Source organism: Pelodiscus sinensis, chromosome 3 (assembly GCF_049634645.1).
Source record: "Pelodiscus sinensis isolate JC-2024 chromosome 3, ASM4963464v1, whole genome shotgun sequence".
NCBI lineage: Eukaryota > Metazoa > Chordata > Testudines > Trionychidae > Pelodiscus > Pelodiscus sinensis.
In genome coordinates, this window is record NC_134713.1 from 111,019,656 (window position 1) to 111,038,585 (window position 18,930).

An 18,930-nucleotide genomic window follows, 5' to 3' on the forward strand; every position below is an offset into this window, starting at 1 on the left:
AAGATTTATACAGGAGCTTATCAAGCTGACACTGAGCACTAAACTGACAAATATGCAGTGCATGTAGCAGTTACTTATTGCTCAATTTCATTTTCTTGCAGCTTAGGTTAGCAGACAATGGCCAAAAGGTGCCATCTCTGTTAACTCACAGTAAATTTTAAAATGAAGTCTCCCCTGTTACTTCTCTGCTTTAAAACAGAACTCCTCTATCCCCATGCAAGCTGTTCAGAGGTGGCTTTGATCTCCAGCATGTATTCTTGACATGTGTTGAATAATGCCAATTCACATTCTTGCTGCAAACAAATCCTAATAAGTCCCCCATGCTATCTTCACTTACTTTTGACAGCAGTCAGTCCATGCAGGCACTGAGAGTCACTTCCTATGAGATGTTGTGAATACAGCCTTTGGTTTTCATGTGGTTACATAACCCTCCATTGGGTGCAAAAAACGGTAATAAATCCACTGATCCTGAGAGAGTAGGTGAAATTCATCTTTCAGTCTAGAGCCTTCCAAGGGAAGAATTTGCAACAGGGAAGAATTTACCTTTCTGGGACCCATTTCTCTTCCCTTTTCCTAAATGTAGAGGGTGAAATAATAATGCTCTGTGTCTCTATAGCACTTTCAAAAATCAGAATGCTTTAAAAATATGGACTAGTTGGTAGTAGGAACACCTGGCAGATGGAGAAATTGAGGCACAGGAAATATATGAGGGTATGTATACACTACAAAGTTAATTCGAACTAACAGCCGTTAGTTCGAATTAACTTTAATAGGCGCTACACAGGCAAACCGCTAGCTCGAACTTAATTCGAACTAGTGGAGCGCTTAATTCGAACTAGGTAAACCTCATTCTACGAGGACTAACACCTAGTTCGAATTAAGCAGTTCGAATTAAGGGCTGTGTAGCCACTTAATTCGAACTAGTGGGAGGCTACCCTTCCCAGCTTGCCCTGGTGGCCTCTCTGGGCACCACCAGGGAAACTTGTCTGCCCCCCTCCTGGCCCCGGAGCTCTTAAAGGGGCACAGTCTGGCTATGGTGCCCTTGCCAGGTGCAAGCCTGCCAGCACCCAGCCAGCAGACCCTGCACCTGGCACGGCACGAGCCAGCCACCTGCTGTTAACCAGCCCTCCGCCTCTTCCTGGGACCAGGCTGGCGGCTCCCAAGAGCCTGCCCGGGGCCACAAGAGGCGGGCGCCCGCCTGGTCTAGTGCGGACATCGTGGACCTCATCCATGACCTCCGCACTAGGCACAGGAAAGTGGCCGTCTAGGGCAGGATAGCTGCCAGCCTGGCCACCCAGGAGCAGGTTTGCATGAAAATCAAGGTGGTCCAGTGAGACCCCCGACCCTGGGCCCTGAGCTTAGAACATAAAAACATAAGAACGGCCATACTGGGTCAGACCAAAGGTCCATCTAGCCCAGTAGCCTGTCTGCTGACAGCGGCCAACACCAGGTACGCCAGAGGGGATGGACCAAAGACAATGACCAAGCCATTTGTCTCATGCCATCCATCTCCAGCCTTCCACAAACAGAGGCCAGGGACACCATTTCTACCCCCTGGCTAATAGCACTCCATGGACCCAACCTCCATGACTTTATCTAACTTCTCTTTAAACTCTGTTATAGTTCTAGCCTTCATAGCCTCCTGCAGCAAGGAGTTCCACAGATTGACTATTTGCTTTGTGAAGAAGAACTTTCTGTTATTAGTTTGAAGCCTGCTACCCATTCATTTTATTTGGTGTCCTCTAGTCCTTCTATTATGGGAACTAACGAAGAACTTTTCTTTATGCACCCTCTCCACCCCACTCATGATTTTATAGACCTCTATCATATCTTTTCTAAGCTGAAAAATCCCAGTCTCTTTAGCCTCTCTTAATATGGGACCTGTTCCAAACCCCTGATCATTTTAGTTGCCCTTTTCTGAACCTTTTCCAAGGCCAAAACATCTTTTCTGGGGTAAGGAGACCACATCTGTACACAGTACTGAAGATATGGCATACCATAGTTTGATACTTCCCCTCCTCCTTCTTCCCCTGGCTTCCCCCTTCCAGCTCCCTCCTCCCAGGTTTCCCCTTCCCCTCTCTCACCCTCTCTCTTCCCCTCTCCGACCTCCTTTTCCCAGTCTCCCCAGAGGTTAATCCCCCCCCCCCAGTTTTGTTAAATAAAGAGAGTTTCTATTTTTGAACACGTGTCCTTTATTTTGTACATCAGAAATGGGGGCTAGGGAGGGCTAAGTGGAAGGAGGTGAGGGAGGAATGGGGTACGAGCCCCCGATGGGGAGGACTGGGGTGGCTCTGTGGGCTCTTTGGGGTGGAAGCTGTCCTGTAGCCCCCCGATTGACACCCCCCCTGAGATGGCAGCCTGCAGCAAGTGCAGCCAGGCTGATGGCCGAGTGCTGTGATGTGCCGAGTGTGGGCATTCAGGGCACTCCAAGCCAGGACTGCTTTGCTGTCCCTCATCGAGTTAGACAAGTGAGCAGGGAACCCTGAGAACTGTCTGTCCGGGAAGGGGGTCGGGTCCCTTTAAGCACAGCCCTCAGCTAGCCTGAGACAGCAGCTCCATGCTCTAAGTCCTAATCTGATGCCCTGCCAACACTGCTTCCGGCCATCCTTAACCTCTGTTCAGGGTCCACTCAGTGTGGACATGCTAGTTCGAATTAGCAAAATGCTAATTCCAACTAGTTTTTAGGTCTAGCTGCACTAGTTCGAATTAGCTTAGTTCGAATTAACTAATTCGAATTAAGTTAGTTCAAATTAGTGCTGTAGTGTAGACATACCTGGCTTATCCTAGGACATCTCACAGTAATACAGTGGAATATTTGGAACTAGACCCCAGTTAACTCCCCAGATTCCTAGTCCAGTGTTTCCATCAGCTAGGCAGCTCAGCCAGCTCACTGAATTCTGTTTCCCCTCAGGTCTTAAGAGACATTGTGAGCAGAGCAGAGTTATGCCAGTTGTGTCTTGCTACAAGAGTCATCCTGCCAGCAGGTGGGTGGCATGCAGGGGCAAGGGACTGCTACACTGGCCTCATTAAAGCCATCAGAAACATCCCTGGGCAAGCCGACAGTATGTTCTGTACAGTACAGATCCATGTGACAATGTCTCCAGTTATGTCCTGTTTCAGATAGCTTTGCTCCAGTGTACTTCTTGCTGAAAGAGGCACTAAAGTAATGATGGTCATCTGTCTATTAACTTCTAATACACCCATCACTGTGATATCTAGTTACCTACTGCTATTGTTAAAAAGGGCATGTGTTAATGCCTCTGAACTCATTGCCTGGTACTAGGCAAAAGGCTGAAAATGTGAACAAAAGGAAAAGGAAAAGTTATTTGAGACTGATGGGTTTTTGCTGAAAAAACAATATAGACCATTGTGACGGGGCAGCAAGGATAGCGAGCCCCAACCCCGCACCCCGCACTAGGGCGCCACGGGGGACAGCCGCCGAGACGCCTGAGCGGCTCTGCCGCGCCTGCTTCGCGGTGGCTGCCGACGCAGGCGGTGGCCGGGCGGCCGTGAGTGCAAGCCCCAGTCCCGCACCCCGTACCAGGGGCACCGTAGGAAACGGCCGCTGGGATGCCCGAGAGGCGCTACGGCACCGGCCCAGCAGCGGCTGCCGATGCAGGCGCAGGAGCCCACCCCCAAGGAGGCATGCACCGGTGTCCCGGATCAAGGGCGCCAGGTTTAAAAGCCGGGCGGGCAGGACACAAAATGGGGGGAGAGGAAGCTCCGGGGGGGGACACCAATGGGCACCCGACGGGAACTGCGACAAGGTGACCGGACCGACAGCAGACCCAGGACGGGCGACCGAGAACCCCCACAGCCAGAGTGGGTGAGTCCCCTCTCCCCCCAGCCACCCGGCCGAACCAGACTGAGACATACGGTCCCTGAAGGGCCGGAAGAAGCAGCCCAGGACGGGGTTGGAAACCCTGGGGACTGGTGAGTTGCGGCCGTAACCCCCCTGGTCGGGCAGCGCGTCTCAGACGCACTCCCTTAGGGTTCTGGATTGGGACCTGGAGAGAGGGCGGGCCCGGGTCCCCCTCCGCCCCAGCAGGGTACCAGAGGACAATTAAAGCATGAGATAACGTAGCAGAACGGCCCCCTCCCCAAGAAAGGGGGCGGGAGCGTTACAACCATCCAAAAAAATCAGGATTGTTTGCACAAAATCAGGAACTAGCAGATTAGAATTGCTTTTTAAACCATGGTGACAAGTCTCAGAGACTTACCCAGCTACCCCTCTATCTCCTCAAAAATAATGAGGAGTCCTGTGGCACCGTAGGCTGTGTCTAGATTACATCCCTCTTTCAACAGAGGGATGTAAATTAGATACTTTGAAATTTCACATGAAGAGGGAATTTAAATATCCCGCACCTTATTTGCATAATCGCGCAATGGCTCTCTTTCGAAAAAGCGCCATTTCTAAAGTAAAACCGCTGTCTAGACACGGTTCTGTCAAAAATGGCAGGCTTTTTCCAAAGATCCTGTACTAAATTACAGTAGTCTAGAGGGATGTCGTCTAGACGCAGCCTAAAAGACTAACCAATTTATTTGGGCATAAGCTTTAGTGGTTTTACAGGACTCCTCATTTTTTAAACATGGATATTTTCTACTTTTGCCCTGCATACAGCAAAAAATAATAATCCGGATATGGTTGCTAATTCCAGTTTTTAGCAGATGCAAGGGGTATATAGAAGCAGCCAATATTACCTCTTCAGGGCTGTTGAAACTGGGACTGAAATCTTTTCAGTAATTTAGAAGGTATAAATATCCGTAGGCAACAGGTATTTATTCCATGCCTGCCAGTAAAACCAAATAGTGACAGTAATTATAAAGCAGTACATGTCTAATTGCAACAGATTTCACACTTGTAGTTTAGACTGAGATTTTGTCAGCCTTTAAGCATACTAAAGATTGGCTAGAACAAGATGCAACATCCCCTAAGCAGCAGTAAGGAAATACAGAATCACACATCTGGCATGAAAGCTTTTAAAGTGAAGTGTGTGTAAATTCTCTTTGCCAGGTTGTGATGTCCAGGAAAGTGAGGCTAAACACAACAGAAGAAAACCAGTTCAGCATATTGTACAACCACATTTTGCATATTTGTAACATCCTTATTTTTGAAAATGTATTTTTAATCCCAAGGTAATTCAACTTAAGATCTAACTGGTATTCTTAGCTCCACTTTCTGACACACACACTGGGACAGGGCTGTCCTGATAGCCTAGATGCAGAATCCAGAGATGAAGAAGATCTGATAGATCATGCAGAATTGCCCTGATGTTGCAGTGGGAGTGCCTTAGCGAGACCAGTTTCAAAAGTTCCAAGGGATCTGGCTTCAATCACTTCTTTCAAGTAGTTTCTCTAAACATTCACTCTAATTCTCCTTCTTAATTTTATCTCATTATTATTAGCCTCCATCTATGTCACCAACGCCCCAGTTCATGACAGCATCCCTATCCAAGACAACACTTAAGTGCATGCTTAAGCGCTTTTCTGAAGCAGGAAGTAAATAATTCCTCCTTCTCCTCAGTGTTCACCTCCCTTCAAATATTTGTGGATTTGTCCCATCAAGTCTTGGCTTGCTTAGCTAACAGGCATTTTTAATCTTTCCTCAAATCTTGCCAACCCTCTGATCATTTTTGTTACTTTTTTCACAATTGCACACGATTTGTCAATATTAGGGCAGGTCAAAAATGGATTTCTCCCCATCCCCTCACACAAATTGAATTCGTTTTGTGCATGTGTAACCCCTTCTTTCACCGTTGGGTTACTCAGGAGCAGGCCACACTCATCTGTGTGCCTGGGACCTGATGTTTTTAACATAAAGGAGATCCTGAGTATCCCAGTGCAGATGCTGGGTAGTTGGGGGATCCTCAATTCACCTCTTGCTACAGTCCCTTGCTTCTAAAGGAATATACAATAGTGGTGCCTTCACCTGGCTGGCCCTGTACACATTTAATGGTGAGATTTAGAGCCTCCAGGAATAAACTTATTCCAGTAATAATCTGAATCTAACTCCAAGACAACAATTATAAATAATATACTTCTAATTGATTACATTAGAATTGACACGCCTTTACTTAAGAAACATGGTTTAACAAACTAAAAGTGAATAAAATCAATTAAAGTACACAGAAATAAATGGAATGTACCTAACTGCATTTACACTGCCACCATTTATCCCACCCCAAAGTGTGCACTCCTCTGGATTCCGAGTCCCCGAGTCTTGCGTGGGAGCACTTGAAGAGCAGAGGCTAGAGAAGAGACAGCACTGTGCAGGTTGTGTGTGTGTGTCAGTCCAGGCAGCAACAACTGCAAAATCCCTCTGCCACTGGAGTTGGCCCCACGAAATGCCAGGAACATCTCGTTCACTGGGTAGATCACTCTAGATCTCTTTGGACCCAGAGTCAGTCTATCTTCCGTGCTCCATCCCAGGCAACACTTTCCTAAACAACAACAGTTACTCACAATACCTTCTATGCAGATTGATGCAGGCCCTTCTCAGCCACAGCCACAGCCAAAGTCTCTCTCCTCCAGGGATAATCATCAACAGCTCCTGAAGCAGCCTGCTAGATCCAACCCCCAGCAGGCTCTAGCTTCCAGTAGCAGCTCCTGGCCTGGAAAAGGCTCCACATCAGCAATCTGGCTCCTCTCTCCAAATTGGAACCCACCAACTCTCTCCCTACACTGCCTGGATGAGAGCAACAGTTTTCCCTCCTTATTCCCCAGGATCATGGGAGTTGTAGTCTCTAGGGCTAAATCGCAGAACAAAGGATCCTCCCAGTAAAAGTCAGAGGCTCCTACAGTAAAAGGGACCCTATATGTGCATATGTGTAAATTTGAATATCAAAACACTGTGACCCCACCCCAAACCAAGTTTTTTCTATATGGAAATCCTTCTATGATACTTTATGCTCACGCTTTCCTTTTAAACCCAGGACTATGTAGCACTTTAAAGACTAACAAGATGGTTTATTAGGTGATGAGCTTTTGTGGGCCAGACCCACTTCCTCAGATCAAATAGTGGAAGAAAATTGTCACAACCATATATACCAAATGATACAATTAAAAAAATGAACACATGAACTCTGGTTATCAGAGTGAAGAGTGAAGGGAGACAACAAAGAAGAAAAAAAGTATAAGTTGATAAATAGCCACAAATGGAAGAGCAGGGAAACAACTGATATACTGGTTGTCAGTTGCTTCAATACCCACTAGTGAAATGGAAGGGAGCTTCTCTTCCTGAGCTATCCATTGGCAAGTATCCATTTCCCCCAGTATCTGCCCTATTGGACGTGGGAGGAAGCTTTATGCTCCTCTACCTGCTTCTCTTCCCTGGGCAGCATCAATTAGTCTTTCGTTACCAACCATGGAAATCTGCAGATGTTAAATTCTACCCAGGAGGGTTTTGTGACTCTTAGAGAAACCAAGTAAGAATTATAGCATAGGAAAATGTAATACAACATAAAACTATAAGAGCTATGGAATTAAAACAATGTCTTCCCTCTAGTTCACGCTGAGATCTAGATGCATGCAACATTTCATGCAAATCCGAGGTAATTTACTGTGTGATTTGTTTCTTAAGTAAAAACGTGAGAATATGAAGAAAAATAATTTGCCTACATTTCAGCTACACGTTTCTCCATAAATAGAATAACTATTATAATGGCTTCTTATATGTGATTTTAGAATGATTGCTGCAGTATGAAACACAGAAAGATCCTTTAAATGCTATACCAAGATTCCTTATCAAGTTCAGACTTGATATGTACATACATAAAAAGACAGTTTTGCACTCTTTCTAACTTGGCGGACTCCACTATGCTCTATGGAGACCATGTGACAGTAGAAAAAGCAGAGCTAACAATGGTAAGGGCTGCAGCAGAGGAAGTAAACGCAACCATTAGAAAGCCATTGTGTGTGCAAAATTGTTGTAGTCATGTCTATCCCATTATAGTAGAGAGTAGGTAGGTGAGGTAATATCTTTTATTAGTCCAATGTTGGTGAGAGAAACAAACTCTGAAGCTTAGCCAGAGCTCTTCTTAGGTCTCTGTGTAATCTTAGAACTTGGTCTCATCAGCAGAAGTTAGTCTAATACAAATATATAACCTTCCTCACTGTACCTCTCTAGAAACTCATCTTGGCATCTCTTACTCTTTGGACAGCCAGAAACTGGGCCTGGGTGTTGCCTTTTTTGGCCAGGCTAGTGGCCATCCAGCCGTAGATGTCAGCATTTCTCTTCCTGGTGCAGAGATCCTGGAGGTTGGTCTCCTCCCTCCCAGACCTCAATGAGATCCAGGACCTCCACATCAGTCCAGGTACGTGCTCTCCTGTGTCCCTGGCCAGTGAAGCTGAGGGTGCTGCAGGAGTACTGGCAGCCGTGGAGGGCTCAGAGGGAGTTTTGGGGTCTGCCCTGGCTCTGTCAGTTGCTGCTATACGGCACGGGACTTGCAAAGCTGGCCACATGCCACAAGCCCTTCCCTAGCAGTCTGCTCTATTTAAGTTCCATGGAAGAAGGAGAGCAGTGGATCTGGCAGGTGTAGCCAGAGCAGCCACATGTGCAGCTGTGAAAGGTTTCTGGAGGTCAATTATTTCGAATTCGTAGCACCAGATTGTCCACACTAATGCTGTTCCAAAGTAACAATTTTGAAATAATTGCTATTCCCAGAGGAAAGCAGGAGTGCAGATTTCAAAATAACCAGCCCGTTATTTTAAAACAACAGGCCTGGTAGTATGGACACACCACTTGTTATTTCAGAATAAGAGGCAGAGGGTGTTTCAAAATAACTCCCTACTGTAGACCAGGGCTTACAGTTTTATCAAAGCTTTGTTACAATGCCGCAACTTCTAGTTATGTTCAGGGTGGGGTATGGAAATCCAAGGAGAAGGGAGTTTGTGACTATTTTATGTGATGGTCTTTAGTTATAATACAATATAGAAAAGAGAACAAGGTGAAAGTTTTGAAATATATTGGACTTTTATTCTGTTTGTAATATGAACCAGCAAGGAAGGCAAGCAGGCGCACAAGCAACAATAAGCTCTTATAATAAACCCACATTTACATGCAGAAGCAAAAAAACATATTTAGATAAATTACAGTGCACTTCTGGTATTGTTATATATTTAAGTATTATTTTACCAGTAATTTTAGTGGCACTCACTTAGAAAGCCAGATTTGGGTGTGTGGAATTTTTTTTTTTAATTCTCTTAAAGTAGAACCGTTATTTTCCCAGTTGAATAGTAATGGGAGAATAATAAATTCTTGATTACATTTTCTTGCTTTTTGACATTGTGTTTTAGATGTGTCATTTGTATATATTAATACATAATCAGTTTGCAATAAATTCTGTTAGGGGAAACATTTCTTGGTGGTCTTGCTAGATTTGTATATAGATATATACAGGTATACATTAGTAAGGGGCTTATTGAAATTCTCCAGAATACATCAAATAGATTAAAAAAAATCTTATTTTTTCATAGAGTCTAACAAAAAGATCATTACAGCAAAATATGTACAAGGATTATGTGAGTAACAAAGGAACTAATTTTTACTTTATACCCCAATATTTTGGTCTATAAAAATTTGACTGTCTTCAGCCAATGAGTGACTATTGCTAATGTCTATATTTTTCAGCCTGGGAAAACAGGGTGGGGAAAAAAGAGAAGGGTTATGGCAGGGTAGAGGAGACATGCACTGGGTACAACTGAAGATTCTGTATGTACTTGCATCCATTTCAACTCCCTGTTTCTCCTTCAGCCTCCCCTCCTGGAGTAGTGCCTTTTGCAACTGAACACAGCTGCAACTGCCTCAACTAGCTACTGCCCACACATCCATCCGCCACAATATGAATGTTAACATTCCATATCTTTGCATAGATTTCTTCTTAAAATTAGCTTCCATTGAAGGATACAAGGCAGGTCAGGATGTGACTGCTCTCTCTTCCATGTCTGTCTCACGTTCTCCGTGCTGTTTGTTCCTGGACACTCTCCCCTCTAGCCCTTTCCTGCATCACCCTCCCACAATTACATACACAGCTATCCTTCTCCCTTAGGTGATTTAGTACTATAGTGGTAGACTTAGTAGTCAGCCCAGGGATAACTGGAGACCACTTCTGAGGCATTTCCCTGAATCCTTACTAACCTGTGCATGTCTAATTTATGTGAAGCGTACCTTAAGGAACTTTGGCAGCTTATTCTATACTGGTTCTTTTGCTATGCTCCCAACTATAGTATTGTGTGCATTCAGTCAAGTGACTAACACCCGTTATATTTGTTCTCTCGGTCTCCTCTGAGGGAAAGGAGAGTGCACAGTGGTGTGTCTTAGTTCGGCAGGGATTTCTTTATTATGTTTTTATATTTTTATTAAATATGTCTGTTTGATGTGTTTATATTAGAGACAGTAAAGTCAAAGAAATGTGTTTTGCACTTAGAGAGGAAGGTGGTGAGGATTGTGATGGTCCTTAGATCCTAAGGAATTTATTACAGAATTTTGGACCATTCTTGGGAAAAATTCTGCCTCCCACCACAGATAAGCTTTTTTTATTACTTTACTTTATTATTAAGAGTTCCATTGCAAATGGAGTTGACTGTGGTCTCCATCCCAGAGCTTTAGGCAATCTTTTAGACATCCAGGATTCTGCATGCCTATCAATACACAGGCCCATCCATGGCAGGAAATATTCTGTGCATGCCCCCTTTTGTGTCTGTCTGCAATCGTGCACCTAAAATGTGCAGATACCAGAACGTACATCCATGCAAATTTAAAAATCTGGCTTTGCCTATCAACAGGGCTTGACAATTTAGGTAATCTACTCTCCACAGGCAAGTAGATTATAGCCCAGCGTGATCAGCGCATGTGCAGCGTGCTGAACTGTGCGGCTGGCAAGTGCGGCTTGCCGCGCTTGCGAGCCCTGCCTATCAACGTTTCAGCAAAATCACCAGCTAATGTACTTATCTAATCTGACTGTGTATTATATTTAAGACATTAAATCTATCCTCCTGCCCTTGCAAAGTCATTCTCTATATTTTATTCTCCAGTGATTTGTCCAGTCCAGTTTTAAGCAGTCTAAGGGAGTGTCTAGACTACAGGGTTTTTTCGGAAAAAATTGCTGTTTTTCAAAAAAACTTCCCCTGCGTCTAGACTGCTGCCGCATTCTTTTGAAAGTAAATTGAAAGAACACAGCAGTTTTTTTGACTGCAGAAAACCTCGTTTTATGAGGAATAACAACTTTTATCGAAAGTGCTCTTTCAAAAAAAGGCTCTATGTAATGCAAACTGTCCTTTTTCTAAAGAGAGCATCCAGACTGCCTGGGTGCTCCCTTTCGAAAAAGCATCTTGCTTTTTCGAAAGTACTGGTTGTAGTCTAGATGCTCTTTTTCGAAAGAGGCTATTTCAAAAGTATCTTTCAAAAGAGGCTTGCAGTCTAGACGTAGCCCAAGTGATAACGCTTCCATTTTATCTGATCAGAGATAATTCCACACACTGATTCCACCCCCTCTTCCCCCGGGATATTTTCATTTTCTTAATTTCATCCCATTACTCCTACCAGGGATTCATATAAACTACTAAAGAAGGGGAAACGAAGACAGTAGCCACCATAGTATAGGTGTGGTGAGCCAACCACGTATGATGTTTCCATCAGCTTTTCACGCATACCTTAACCCCTTTTTCTTGAAAGAGCCTCACAAGTGGGCATTAAAAGATTATTCTCAATTTGGGGAGAGCAGCCTGGATAAGTCTGACAAGCCAGTTCAAGTGAGATCATTCTTTTTGGTGCCAACTCAAAATACCATATGCATATTTTGAAAGAAAAAAAAACATGAAAAGAGGTGGGAATCATGATGCCCACATTCATTTTCTGAAAGTAATTCCATTGAGGATGTGAAGATCCATAGAATCATCGAACTGAAAGGTACCTCAAGAGGCCATCAAGTCCAGTACCCTGAACTCATGCAAGACTAAGCACCATCTTGGCCATCCCTGACAGGTGTTTATCTAACCTGCCCCAAAAAGTCTCCCATCATGAAAATTGCACAAATTCCCTAGGCAATCTATTCCAGAGCTTAACCACCATGACAAGCAGTTTTTCACTAAATGTCTGACCTAAACCTCCCTTACTGAAATTTAAGGCCATTGCTGCTTCTCCTATCATCAGAAGTTAAGGAGAACAATTTTTCTCACTCCTTGTAACACTCTTTTAGGTATGTGAAAGCTGTTATCATGCCCCCTTTCAGTTGTCTCTTTTACAGACTAAACAAGCTCAATTCCTTCAATCTTCTCTCATAGGTCATGTTTTCTAGACCTTCAATCATTTTTGTTGCTCTTCTCTGGACCTTCTTCATTTTGCCCACATGTTTCCTGAAATGTGGCACCCAGAACTGGACATACTATGCCAGCTGAAGCAGTAGAGCAGAAAAATTACTTCTCATGTCTTCCTCACAACACTCCTGTTAATACATCCCAGAATCTGCTTTTTTTGTAACAGGGTCACACTGCTGACTCATTTTTAGCTTGTGTATTCCTTCCTAGACAGTCTTGTCCCATTCTGTAATTGTGAAACTGATTGTTCCTTCCGCAGTGGAGTACTTTGCATTTGTCCTTATAAAACTTCATTATATTTACCTCAGACTATTTCTCCAGTGTGTCCAGATCATTTTCAATTATGACCTTATCCTCCAAAACACTTAAAACCCCTCCCAGATTGGTATCATCTGCAAACTTAATAAGTGTATTCTGTATGCCAATATCAAAATTATTGGTGAAGATATTCAACAGAACAGTCCCAAAACAGACCCCTGTGGAGCCCCACTTGTTATGCTCATCCAGAATGACTGTGAACCATTGATAAATGCAGTACACCTTCCTAGACAGTCATGTCTCATTTTGTATGTATGCAATTGATTGTTCTTTTCTAAATTAAGTAATTTGCATTTATCCTTATTAAACTTCAACCTATTTACCTGCAGTTTGTCCAGATAATTTTGAATTATAATCCTATCCTCCAAGGCACTTGGAACCTCTCTCAGCTTGGTACTAACATAGCTACCCCTCTGATACTTCTCTCAGCTTGGTATCATCTGCCAAAGTGCTACACTCCAAGTATTTTGTAATGTCCTTCTTGGATTTTCACTTTAAAACTTCACAACTGCCAACACGTCATTCAATGAATAATAAAAATCACTCCTCTCCATTGTCAGAAGAATGGTAGCAACTTAATGATACTGCCCCTTTACCTTCTCATCCTTCAAAGCTTTCTTGGCTTGAAGAGAATTTACAGCACACCATTTCATTTTGCTATTGGTGCAAATCAGCAGGAAAAAGGCTCTCACGAATTCCCTTTTTACACTGTTGCCTTGGCAGTTACTGATATTGCCACATCAAAGCTTAGCAAATTATTCATAACCAATAATTTAGTCATTTATTTCTGATCATGCTCTGTCCACACAGATCAGAATGTTCTTGATCATATTTGCTATTTGAAATTATTCGCAAAATAATGTCTTCAAGTTATTCTTGGTATGTTGCCCCTTTGCAAGTTTGTGGCATTTGATATTAGAAATTCAAAATTCCAACTGTTTTAGCTGCACATCAGTTACTTGTTATGCTTCTGTGCCCTGACTGGATAAGCATGACTGAGAACTATGTTTCAAATATTAACACTGCCAAAGACCAATTCAAAATTTGCTTCCTGAAAACATTCTAAAGCATTAGGGAAAAAAAAGATTACTGTTTCACAGAACACTCCTGCAAGTCTGTTCATTGGCTAAAACATCTAAGTGCTCTGACATTATGGTAATGATAGCCATATGAGCATCAAAACTGATGTAGAGAGCACACAAAGCAGGTGCTGCAAACACAAACACATTTCATCAAAAGACTATTAATAGAAATGTTTTTTGCAGTATTTGACGGTCTCTAATATTAGCAACCACTAACCATCCAAGTCTGTCTCTCTGTGGACACAGAGTTTGCTTATGGAATGACCTCTAGATGTCAGTGATGGATTCTTCCCGGAAAGAAAAAAAGGGAGTTTTGAGTTCCTTTAATAGCAAGGATTTTTATGACACCTACAGGACAAGTGTGTGTTCAAAGCACGTTTTCAGCAGGCCTGGAGAAGTAGTGAACAACTTCTTTTCTGACTGGTAATGCAGAGTCACTTACCTTCTTCAAAATAATTTGTAGCTGGCTTCAGTAATTCTCTGAAGGACAGGTTCAGGGGCTGTGATAAGGAGACTTTGAAATAGAAACTAATTTACTTGGGTAACTGTTTTCCTGGCACTACTTAGCACTGGTGCAAAAACACCTTTTATTAACTGATTATTCTCTCATTTAAAATGATTAAATGGGTATTCTACTACATTTTAAACTATTTGGGTTCAAATTCTGCAAGTTAATATTTATCAGCAGCAGAACTTGGAGCCAAAACCTCACAGGCTTCTGCTCCATGCAGTCTCCCTCCCCAGTACTATGTTTATAATAGAGAATATTTATTTACCTGCCACAGAGCCCAGAAGTTATTCGTTATGGAGCAAATCCCTCCTCCTTTCTCTGTGGGCACTAGTCCTCTGTGCTTAAAGTGAATCCAGATTCCCTGGCATAGGGGCAGAATTTGGGAAATCAAGAAGAGATTAGCCCTCACATAAAGGTGCTGTTGAGCTAGTATTTGCAAATGTTCTTTGCACACCACAATGCAGCAGGGATTTGGGAATACATGTGGGTCTGCCACTAAACAGATCCATTATTATTCATTCCATCCTGCCTTAATGCAGGAATTATCCATTTGAAGTAGCCACACAGATCTGAGGCACAAAAGTCCTAAAAGCTATCAGTTTTGATTTTGTGGTTGTTCCATCTGTTATTAGAGGGGGTACTGTAGAAAGTAACACTTCTAATAACAGACTAGGAAATCTGGGATCATTGGGACCGTGATGTATAATGAGGAATATAGATATCCTTCCTTAAAAGGAAACAAAGAAGGGGTAGGGAGCCTAAGGCCCGGGGCCGAATGCAGCCCCCCGGTTTGTCAGGATCTGGCCCCCAAGGCTCAGAGCTCTCACTATTCTGGCCCTCCAAAATCTACTAGCCTGAGCGCCCCCCCCTTTACCCCCCCCCCCCCCGATCCTCTCGTTCTCACTTGTGTGTGGCCCCCGACTGGTGTTGCTGTGCGTCATCAGCAAAATCTAGTAGCCTAACCCAAAAAAGGTTCCCCACCCCTGCTGTCAAAGATTCCATGCATTAAAGTTGATAATATAGAAACCGTACAAAAACAGAGATTTTAGTTCTCAAAACAAAGCCCAACTCTGCTCTGATAGTCCTTGTAGTAGAAACATTAAATACAAAGTCATGTAGCAGTGGGAAATGTGGGATGCTACTCAGCAAGTATGTACATTATAAATATGGGTCACAAATACATGGAGTCATAAAAATATGTAATGTGCTGATTCTAGGAAGCTGGCAGTTCATACAGTGCAAATAAAACTTGAGAATGCCCACAATACTGGGGAATTGTGGGATATTTAACTCAAAACTCTTAAAATCATAAGTCATTGAACATTACCTGAAAATGAAGAGTTTTCAACATAGAATTGCAACTGGACTAGGCAACAGTAATTATAACTAAAGAAATGAAGTGGCAGGAGTTATTAGCTAACCTGCCTCTCTGGCTATTGAAGATGAAGATGTGACACTGGCAAACCAGGGCCACAAGCCAGTTCACTCATGTTAGTCTAGATCAGGGATTCCCAACCTATGGGTCCGGACCCAAATAGCAACTGCCAATTTATGCATATTTGTTCAGATGTTCAGACTTTATGAAAATTAATGGATCATTTTTGTATTGTTCTCACTTATCTACTCCTATTATAATGTAACAGCAACATTCACATTTGAGCACTACCCTGTAATTAAAATTACCCCTCAAAGAAATCTGGTGAAATGGCTAATGAAGGACATAAGGCCTTTAACAGAAAATAATCAAAGCAAGTGGTCATTGTGTTTAATGGTCAAGGATTCCAAGTGCATTCCTCACTACCTGTCAAAGAAAAACCATGTTGGTACAGACACATAGCTAGCTTTCTGTGTAAAGGAGATATAACAGATGGATTCAAGGAAAGTGCCTCCATCTTTGGATTGTTTGGACTCTAACGGAGGTAGGGGAATGAAAGTCAGGGATCCCCTGAGTTATTCTTTTTAGCCCTGTAAGACTTGTGGGAAACTGGCAGTTTATTACCTCACTGCCACCATTTGGCATTACAAACTGTGATTTACTTGTATATACATTTTACCTACTTTAACCTCTCAATAACTCATTTTTTCCCTAAGAAAATAAATCTTTACTTTGTTTACTACAGAATTGGCTTCCATTACTATCCTTGATGTAGGATATGTGGTATAAGTTGATCTAAGGTAAGTGGTATTCTGGGGTGGTGTGGTTTTGGGTCTATGTGACCATTATCACTAAGGCCATTTTGTCTGAGTGGCACAATAGTCTGGAGTGTCTAAAGCCGTGGTCCCCAACCCGGTGCCCGCGGGCGCCATGGCGCCCGCCGGGCTCTTTACATGCGCCCGCGGAGCAATCTGGGCTGGCAGGTGCCAGCCCCGGGCGCATGGCCGATCCCGGGGGCGCCGCGCGTACCCTTGCCAGCTCCGGCGCCGGCCTTGGCCCCTCCCCTGGGGGCGCCGCGCGTGCCATGGCTCCAGCCCCGGCCTTGGCCCCGCGGCACTTACGGGGGGGGGGCCCCGGCCCCGGGCGCGCGGCTCTGGGGGGGCCCCGCCCCCGGGCATGCGGCTGGGGAGGTCGCCCCCGGGCGGGCAAGTGTCCCCGCCCCCGGCGCCCAGCGGGCGAACGGCCACGCCCCCTGGCGCCCGCCAACCTGAAAAGGTTGGGGACCACTGGTCTAAAGGGACTATCTATGATTCTGTAAGAATACTGGAGTAGTGAGCTAAAAAGTACACATTTGTTACTCACTTGGTGAGATCAAGTTAGAGAACATCGCACCAATATGATAAAAAACGCAGCAGATACATGCTGCGTCAGTACTAAAATGGGAAACTTCATCTCTTTAGTATCATTTCCCATTTCCATTAACCCTTGGGAAGCTGCGCAGATTTCGGAAGGAAAGGAAACAGCCACTCTCTAGCACAGTTCTCCATCCAGAGCTATAGGACTTTGCAGAACCCCCTTTCTGTGCTGTGGAAATGCCTGAATGGAAGAAAGGTTTCTGGTAGCAGCACTCAGCAGTGAAACATTATAGTGGCACAGCTCCTGCAGAAGCCAGCTAGCCAAGAAACTTGAGGACACCAGGAGCCAGCATGGAGACGTAGATTCTTCGTAGATCCTTTCCCCCACACATACCTGTCCAACAATATTTAGGGAACAGTTTCCCCGCTAATTGCATGGAGGATGCCAAAACATACAGGATGCCTAGGGCTACATAATGAAGGACCTAAAACTAATAATACTTTTTAATATGTGTAACCCTTCTTCCAGGTGTTGCTAGCAGCAAAAAAAAAAAAAAAGTTGGGTTCAGTTTTCTATACTTCAACATTGGCTCAAACACCTTCACCTCAGCCTGGGAAACTATACACGCCCTTGTTGAGCAATGCAACTTGCCAGCATTGAGCTCAGGGGCTAAAACTAAAAGAACAGAGACAAAGGGGTGAACCGCAGAATAAATTTGTGAAAACCAGGAGTTAATAAATCAACCAATTTTATGAGGTAAGACTCCCATCCCCAACAGGGCCTTAACCATGGTATTTCACCCCTACTCCTCACTCACTGTTAACTGGCATGAGCTGGAGAAGACCAAGGATGCCGACAGATCACTGCTGCCTGAGAGCTCTACCTCCTGACCCAGCTGGGGTGATTTCATCTGTACTTGCTGCACACAAGACCTGCCATAGCATCCCTTAGGAAAGCGATGGCTCTCTCTGCCGCTTCAGCCAAAGCTGCCTCAGTTCGGCTCCAGCCACCTCTGAGGGAGGCCAGCCATCCCTAATTTTATGGAACCATCCCTTATTACATTGGTTCACCCCTTTGGATAATCACCCATTCCTTATTTTAAACCTATTATTTTTAAACATTACATTAAAGCTTATGATAATTGCACTGTCTACTTGAGTGCAAAAGAAATGGGCGCTTGAGAGAAAAATACTGGATATGCTAATGAGGGTAAAAAGAGACCGGAATGATGTTAAAATAATTAAATGCAATTAGGACATTAAATAGTTCAAATAACTTGTTCCTTACTTTACCCACAAAAGAGGAAGAAATTCATCCTGAAACTCAAGTTTAAGCTCTAAGATTGCTCTGTTTTGCCCAATGGGAAAGGCTTTGCTGCTCTGTGAAGCAAGTGGTAGATGTAGCCACCAAAACCCATCAAATCCAGAAGCCATAGAGCTTCCATGCTTTATACTGGCCCTCCACACTATTCCACAGCCTCTTCCTCCTCCCCGGTAGCTCTGCTCCCTCCTCCATCACTTTGCACTACCACCATACTACCATACTGCACATACTACCATAGCATGAGGTAAAAAAACACCAAGGAGTGAATAGTGCAATGAGAACAATTAAGTCCAGGTGTTGTTTTCTGCCTGGAAATTCCCAAAGGCCTTGATTCTCCTCTTACACCAGTGTAACTTTGCTGACTTCCGCTTAGTTATTCCTGATTAACATCAGGCACTACATCTCCAGAGGAGTGGGTGATGTCCAATAGAGTCTCTCTGCTCCTATCTTCCCCTCATCAGTATAGATAAGCCAACCTCCTACCTGTTCCTCCACCCCACACCCAAAGCAAGACGGCTCCCATTAGATAAATGTCCATCGGGGGGGCGGGGAGATTCTGGTCATAGAGAACATGATAAAGAATGTCCTGTTCTGCTCCCATCTTCCACTGCCTTGGAGGCCTTTCCTTTCCTATCTCCTTTGTTTTCCTCAAC